This window comes from Olea europaea, unplaced genomic scaffold (assembly GCF_002742605.1).
Source record: "Olea europaea var. sylvestris unplaced genomic scaffold, O_europaea_v1 scaffold529, whole genome shotgun sequence".
In the NCBI taxonomy this organism is placed as follows: domain Eukaryota; kingdom Viridiplantae; phylum Streptophyta; class Magnoliopsida; order Lamiales; family Oleaceae; genus Olea; species Olea europaea.
In genome coordinates, this window is record NW_019263611.1 from 10061 (window position 1) to 19158 (window position 9098).

The 9098-nt window shown below is 33.3% G+C and overlaps 1 pseudogene; it reads right to left on the reverse strand.

The window, feature by feature from the left end:
- Positions 1-2655: 2655 nt before the first annotated feature.
- Positions 2656-6010, reverse strand: LOC111388800 (annotated as a pseudogene).
- Between the last annotated feature and the right edge of the window lie 3088 nt (positions 6011-9098).

Below are 9098 nucleotides of genomic sequence, written 5' to 3' on the forward strand. Positions count from 1 at the left end.
TGTCTTCCATTGCCAACTGAATTTTTGTTGGTAAAAATCTTGTAATTGCCAACGGAAATTTTGTTGGTAATAGTCTTTTCATTACTAATAGAAATTCCATTGGTAAAAACCTTGTAATTTACGATAAATATTTCGTTTGTAGAAAGTCTTCATTAGCAAGGAAAATTTCGTTGGTAAAAATATTATCATAATTAGTAAAAATATGGGTATTACCAACAAACTACTCATTGCTGAAATTATTTTCTAATACAACTTCAATACCATGGAAAATCCGTTGGTGAATCTTAATATTTTATTATTTTTTAATAAAAATAACTAAAAATTTATACAACGCATTAATTAATAATCAGTAATTTCAAATGCACTAAAAACTAAAAATTGTCTAAACACACTAAAGCCTTAATACATTAAATTATTATATCGAAATTCCAAATATCATGTTTCACATCATTATTTCGTGATCCCAAACTAGAAGGAAATTGAAAATTAGGAATATTTAGTTCCCTAAACATGATTTGCACCGTTTCTCGCATCTCGACCCTGTGATTCATTTCAAATTGTTCAAGACATACAATAAGATCATCAATCCTTTTGTCGTTCTTATCTATTGTATTTCGTGCAATAGCTAGTTTTGACTTCATCTATTCACATCTTCATCACGTGCAAGTATTGAACTTCTAAGTGAATTAAGTGTACCAAGAACATGTGAAGTAGGTTTTGACACACCTATTGGAAGTTTTAAGTAAGCCTAATATTGATGAAATGAGCGAATCTACTCACAATTGTGTAATTGTCTTTGTAGATAAAAATCCACAACTTGAAGGAGAGCAATGCAAAAGAAGAGAAAATGATTAGAAGTGCACAAAACATGAACTTGGGGATCAAAATGCAGGGATGCTGAAAGTTAAAGGACCTTGAATGCAATATCTTAAGGGTATGATTGAAAGAAAAGTCAAAATGTCGTGACCAAAACGTACAAAGTATAAGTTGATTCTCTTTGTGTAAATAATGAAGGGTTGGAAGGCAATTAAAGGATGAGCGCGCATGTCCGGCGAAAATCTTTTGGCTTCTTCTGTTATTTGCGGGTATGGAATCCTCCTAGGTATGATTTTTACAACTTTTATAGACCGAAACTCGTTGCATTCATTCTCCATTCATTCAATAGTATGTAATGAGTTTGGGTAAAAAGAGGAAAGAGAGGAGGAGAAAAACCAATAAGTGAAGAGATTTTAGGGAAAAATCAAGACCAAGCTATTCTACATTTCAAGAATCCAACCAAGAACGTGTTCTACATTTTGCAGGTATTGCTGGTAATGTATTTCTCTAACCTTTTTCTATGTCATATATCTACAATGAGCTAAACTTAAGTTGGGATAACAAATATTAATTTTAATATTTACTCTTTAAAGTTAAAAGTATTTATTTTTATGTGTATTTATTATTGTATTTAATGCTCTTCATTTATTTGGATAGTAAATGATTGTGTTGAATGATTTGCATAATTTTTGAGAGAATATTATGCATTCAAACCAACTAGCAATTACTCTAGGTGACTCATTGAGTTATTTATTTTCTCAAGAGTCCATGAAAAATTAATGTTTGTTGTCTAAATGATCCATCCACACCTATTCCGTTGAAAGCGTTTTCACTGCTGCTTTAGAAAACTTTGATTTATGCATTTTATTTATTAATTTCATCAAGTTTATGCCAGTTGACTAAAACTACCAACTACTTACACCTACTCTCGTAACTCCAAATAAATAAATTGTTTCATGCTTCAGCATTTTTAGTATATTATTGTACCAATGATACTACGGACAGGGAGAAAGCCTCCCTGACCAAACACTCACAATACGATGTTGGGTCTACTTTCGTTTTTTTTTTTTTTTTTTTTTTTTTTACATGGTTCCTACACACAAGAGAGGCTGTCATGGCTTCTATCTCTCATTTTTTGTCACTTTAATTTAATTCTTATTGTATTGTATGTTTGATTTTCAAATGTTCGATCTGTCTAAGAATTCTGAGTCCAACACTTACTCATCTCCACAATATGTTCCCAATCCAAATCCAGTTGACCTAACCCAACTGGGGATCATGCTTATTAACGCTATTCCTCAATTGTGTAGCTCAAGATTGAGATATTTGAAAATACACTATCACGCCTACTCATCTAGTGAAAAAAAAATAAAAATTAATATATACAAAATTTGTAATATGTTATAAACGTATAAACTCATAACGAAATACTAGTTTTTTTTTTTTTTTTTAAATAAGCAATCCAACTGAAAATTTTTTTACGATTCTCTCAAAACAGTAGCCTTGCTCGCCTCGTAATAGATGAGCATTCTTCCGTGAAGGCAAGGCAAGGAATGAAACTAGAGGGGTGGGTCCAAAGGAATTCACGTAGTTTTAACAATGACTTGTATAAAAACATAGACAAGGAACTTCATTAAGAAAAATGGAAAAATACAAATATGTAGCACATACTCGCTCTGAATCCCCACAAAATACACTGTTAGGAGATAATAGAAGACTTTTTGGAAGTATTCAAAACCTAAACCCTCCAGAAATATAAGATAGCAAGTGGTCCGAGTAACTTCGCAAGAGGGCACATAGTACTCGAATCGAAATCCCTCTTTCTAAGGGTGACAAAAGATCATACTACTATTTATAAGAAAACAATAAATGGAATTGACTTTAAGGCTACAAAACTAGGCTAAGAAACCAAAATAAGCAAAACACTGAGTATTTCTTTCATTTTCTGTATTTTTTTTAGTCATCACATGCTACATCAGAGCACAGGACCCCATAGAGAAAACAAAAGTCACATTAGAAATTCCACTAGCCTCTTCAATCTAGGGAAAGTACAATCCCAATTTGCCATCTTCTGACCAATTGAATCCAACTTTAGAACCACTGAGATAGCATTTCTAAGGCGAGACACTGAGAAATTCCCTCCTCCATTCAGTTCAATTTCCACACCAGTCTCATTGTAAACCAAGCCTTGAATTGTTCACCCACTATTGAACATATTGATTAGTCCAATTGGCGTGAATTTCAAAGACCGGTCGAGTTTCTTGATGGGGATGAAGCTGAGAATCTCAAATGTAGATGGCTGAATGGAGATTGGAATAGCCTCAAAGTCACGTGTTGTTACAATTAGTTTCTCTGCCTCACTACGATAGACGGCATACTCTTCTGCTTCTCCCATTTCAATTGTTTCCTTCTTCTGATCCCATTCAATGTCACTCACATGAATAGAACTAGAAATTGGTTTGTAACAATGTGAGTAGCCCTTTATCCTTTGCTCCTTAGGATCCCATCCAGCACCTTGGTAGTTGAATGCACCAGCCACACCTCCATACTGTGAAATTTGTAACAATAAAATAATATTCACTTATACAAAAAAGATAAAAAAAAATAAAAATTTATTAGTTTTTTTTAATCTAATGAAGATACCTTGTTGAAGTTCCAAATTTTGAGAATGGTTTTGCTGTCAAAGAGGGGGTTCTTGAAGAGGCAATCTTTTGTTGGGAGAGCAAAATGAATGCATTTGGCAATGGTACCATTAGGGAATACAAGTTTCTTTAACAGGTCAAAATCATGGCCGCCTACAGAATCACTCACATACACCGGCCCCCAACAGATAGCCCCGGATCCAGCATGGAATTTCGCACACAGATGGTCCGATTGAAAAATGTCTCAATCTGGTTGTATAAACTGACCCATCCACATGCTGTTATAGGCACAGTGGATCATATGGACACCTTATAACCAATATACTCCCATTGGATCACCATTAGGATCTTGGAACCAGAAGTCATCCCATGTTCAGAAAAGTTAAAAGACAAAGGTAATATATTAATTACCATATTCTGCAAACTTTTTCTTATTTTGGAAAGATTAAAGTGTACACCACGGGAAAATCCAGCAAGATGGAGGGGGGAAGAGACTTTCCAACTCTTCCCATAGATATTTGCTGAGTTCCACGTATTTTGAAAAGATTGAGGTGTATACCAACATGGGAAAATCCAGCAAAAAAAGAGGGGAAAGAAACATACGAACTCTTCCCATAGATATCTACTGAGTTCCAAGTAAAAAGAAGTCATTGCATTGATGCATGCTGGATATTAGTCCAATTCCATTGAAGTTCTTGGCAAGGGATTTTGATAGCCCTTTATAATAGGATTTCACATGCTCAACCCTGCCACCATAATCCTCCAACACGTATTCAAGTGTCTGTAGTGAAGAGGTATATTAGTTTATTAATAGTATAATATTAACTATAGATACTAAATAAATAAATAAATACTTACATGAATCACATCCACTTTAACTCCAGTAATTCAAATGGTAGAAAGGTAAGAGTATATCGAATCGTAGAAATCTTCGGCTTGATCAGGATGAACAAGTCCAATGGAACCCTCAACAATTTTCACCACAGCAAGATCGTCCATGGTTCCACCAAGTCCATGGGACAATTTGCACGGCACAATCTTGGAAGCAAGATGAGTTGTTCCAGACCTCACCCCTCCCCAAGCACCACATAACACATGCGAGATGTATATATCATCCAATCCTTTGAAATTCGTCCTCAAATCCCTTGTGAAAGCTTTCAATCCAAAGTTTTTGGATTTGCAAGAACTATTTGCACATCCTTTGCTGGAATTTTTTCCTTCTCTGCCAAACATTTCATCCAACTCCCTTTTCGATTTCTCAATTTGATCATCATATTGAGACAAATCAGTGATTCCAAATTGAGCTGCCTTATTGAGAGCTTTTTCAGCAAATTCAATCTCAATTGCCTTCGAAATCAACATTTTTGGCTTCTTTGGATTGAATGGAGGACTATCAGGCCCCAACATGGATCCACCCTTGTACTTCCTGAATTTTTCACATTCATCAAACCTGTGAAGCCTGGCAATCATTTGAGTCCCTCCAAGGACAAGATTTTTCGCATCCTCATTTGGGTTTTGTCCATCGAGGTTCATACTTTGCGAACCATCATCAATGATGAGAAATCTTGTGGAAAGCCCGCCATCTGAGAACTTATTCACTCCATGCCAGATTCCGTAGGTTCTACAGTCAAGTAAAATGTATCCCAAGTACACCAACCAAATTTATTTAGTAGAGGTGGAATAGATTTTTCTTCCAAAAGTTTGAATGTAGCGAGATGGACTCTAATAGCACTCTATGCCTCTTTCATTCAACTTTTAGGGATTTTCAGAGACATGAACATATGTAATAGCATCGAAAAATGATGTTTTTGACTGTTTAGAGCCACTTTCGACACAAATCATGGCATGACCTTCAGTTCAAGGGTGAAGGGCAGACCTGAATTTGCCTTTGATTATTGGTATAATAACGACATAAGAATTTATTTCAGGGACATCAAACATTATCCATTGCGTTTCCATCCTTAAATCGAAACCTGAATTGCCCACGCACTGAGTAGACCACCATGTTTTGAACCTGAAAATGCTAAGAAAATCCCTTCCACTAAATCTGCCAAGAGAGTTCATTAGCCTTTCAGAAGATTTCTCCTTGCTGAATTTGAGGAATCTTCCTTTAAAAGATTGCGATTTGACACGCTGAAACAGTGGAAGAGGAGCATCAGTGGATTGGCATATTGAAGAGACACTTTTGAAGGTGATAGTACTTGGAATTTTAGTGAGCAATGGCACATTTCTTACACGAAGCTTGCCATCAACAAGTTCAAAGAGGTTATATCTTTCGCTGGATAGAACATGGAAAATTGAGTTGACAGGATCATTTGGGGGTGCCATAGTAGTTAGAAACAGTGATTATGATGTTAATATAACAAGAAAACTAGAACACATGTGAGAATTTAAACTGGAAAATTATATTGAATTACAGTGTGTATGAAAATCACAGTAACCAAAGAAGAAGCTAGAAAAGAAGCGAGAATATGCTGACAAAATTTTAACAAAAGCTTGAAACGAGAAAGAAGAGCTCTCAAGAGTCACAGAACAAGAAGAAAGTTAAATGTGGAGAACAATTTATAGAACTGAAGAAGTGAACGTTTGGTGTCTGACGAAGTGAAGACCCATATATATATATATATATATATATATAGAAAACAAAACAGAAAAAAATTCTCCCCTGCCTTCCACACCCCCCAATCACACATCCATATTAAAAAAAGGCAAAAAAGAAAAAAAAGAAAAGGGAAATGATTGAATAATATAATTAAAAAAATAGATAAATAAAGAGGTCGGCCGTTGGTGATGAAAATTAGTGGAGATGGAAGAGATAGGTATATGATTTTGGGTAACACAATAATACTACTTTTAGTAGCTTAACTTCCATGGAATTGGCAAAGACTGCAGAGAAAGCTCTGTAAATCCTGAAACGAATACATACATCCAGGATTGAACTCAATCTCCCAAGTGCCGACCCTTCAAAAGAATTTGAGAGAAAATACAAAAAAGAAAAAGAGAAGTCTATATCCATGCATGTATTTGTATTGTTTCTACACATTTTAGGTTTTCTTTTTGGTTTCTTGTGTCGGCTTTTATCAAATCGCAAAATAAAAATCAAAAAAATCAAAATCAATTTTGTCTTGTGGGTTTATTGGTAATGAGATTCTAGAATTAATAATGGATTTTATTAGAAAATGATTTGGAAGACATACTTGCTGCAGAAAGTGGAGTGTTCTATAGAGATGAGAAAACTGGAAAGTTCTATCCGCATTTGTTAACATTACACCGGACCGGAGGCAGGTGAATAGGATTAACCCCCGTTTGGCCCCATTTTTTAAAAATAAAAATGGGTGAAATAGTTTTTTTTTTTTTTTTTTTAAAAAAGGTTGTTGAAAAGATTTTTTTTTTCGATTTATATATAATATTATTTTATGGAAGATTGTATAATTAAAAATAAGAGAAAGAAAAATGAAATGAAATTTAATGAGAGTCAAACTGAGCTTAATTGTATCATTTTGTTGATTGATACTTTTTAGCTTCCAATAGGATCCAGATGTTGTTCACTTTGCCCCCAAAATAAATGTGACGCCCCGAAACCTATATAACATATATTCTTACTTAAATAATCATCTTAACCATTATAATAGTTGATTGACACATTATAATATATAAAAAATTTGAAGAAACATTGCGAAATAAACTAAACTATTTTATTGTCTCATAAAAAGTCATAAATTCAAACCACTAATGAAATATAAATTGAGCACTTATTTTTAAAAATTCAACATCAATTTTGCAAAAAAAAAAAATTCTAATTTGAATAAAAAATGTTTTTTAACTAAATACTAAAGTATTAAAAGAAAATTTTAAACTCTTGATCCAGCAACACAAACTCTGTCAGCAGTCTCAACCTCCAACTCCGATCCATCAAGCATCTAACAAAATAATTTAGAATGTGAAATGAGCATATAAATATACTCAGTATATGTTTCATGTCAGTATTTTCACAGTTAAATATAAAAAGCAACTAAATATGCACATAAAACATAACTTTCTAATGGGATAGAAACTTGATCATCTCATTCTCACTTAGGTCATATCCATTCTAAATCTCTATCTAGGGTATTTAGTCCTGTGGCTGATTTCTACATAATAATACCTTATAGTATTTCCCACAACATCTTTCTTTACTTTGAATCACATAATAACATATAAAATACTTAACTTAAAACATTAAAAAATGAATACATAAAATCACTTGACATTTAGAGAAATTCATACCTAATTCGTTAAATTATTGTGCATTTGAGATATTTAGGATTAAAAATTCTTGCAAATGGATCTCGAATGCCCTGAAAAATTTTCTTTTCTTTTCTTTTTCCTTTCTTTTCTTTTCTCTCTTTGTCTTTCTTTTTTCTCTTTCGTTTCTCTCTCTCACTCTTTCCCGTCTCTCTCTCTCTCTCTCTCTCTCTTTTCTTTCTCTCTCTCACGTTTTTTGACTCTCTCTTTCTTTTTTCCTCTAAATTCGTGTGAATTAAAGTGTACAACAAGAGAGTATTTATAGATGTGATAATAATAATGACCTACTTAGAATTTTAATAGAACTTTTCGTTATAATATAAGTTGAACTCTTAATAAACAATCTTGTCAAATAAAATTCTAATTACACGAGGATAAGATTCTAGCATAAATATGTTAAAATCCTAAATTTATCTATACACCTTTATATTAAATAATCCAATAATAATTCAATATATCCAAACATTAAATTCTAATTTCGCTAAAACTCTTATTTTCAAGTTATAAGTATGATAAAACTCTAAACGTGTCTAAATACTTTCATATCAGATAATTCAATAATAATTTAATAGCTATCCCAAATAATATTAAAATTTAATTTTATGTAAAACTCATATATATCCAATTATCAGCAATATTAACACAAGGTTATAGAAAATGGTAAAGTTGCTAAGTTACTATAAAATTCTTAAAAAAATTTCGTCCTCGAAATTTACCTTGGTTTTAAAAAAGTTGTGGGTATTTAGCTTTAATAAATGCCTCATGTTCCCAAGTGAACTCTTTCACCGCATGATTCTGCCACTGAACTTTTACTAATGGAATTTCTCTATTCCAAAGTGTTCAAATCTTCCTATCCAAGATGACTATTGGAGTTTCCTCGTAAGTTAGATCTGGATGAATGTCTAACGGTTTAGGATTAATCACATGGCCAGGATCTGATACGTATTTGCGAAGCATGAGACATGAAAGATATTGTGTTCTGCTGAAAGTTCAGGAGGTAATGACAATTTGTAAGCAACAGTTCCCACAAGTTTCAAAATCTCAAAAGGTCTTATAAATCTTGGTCGGAGCTTTCCCCTTTTGTCAAATCAAACAACTCCCTTCATAGGAGCTATTTTTAGGAAAACTTTCTTACCAACCTTGAACTCAAGATCCTTCCTCCTATTATGTGCATAACTTTTCTATTGGTCTCGGGCAATCTTTATTCTAGCCCAAATCTTCTCAATAGCTTGGACTGTTCGCTCAATAATCTCAGGCCCTAGAATTCTTTGCTCACCAACTTCATCCCAATGAATTGGAGATCTCCACCTTCTACCATACAAAGTCTCATAAAGAGTAATTCATAAGGTAGCCTGA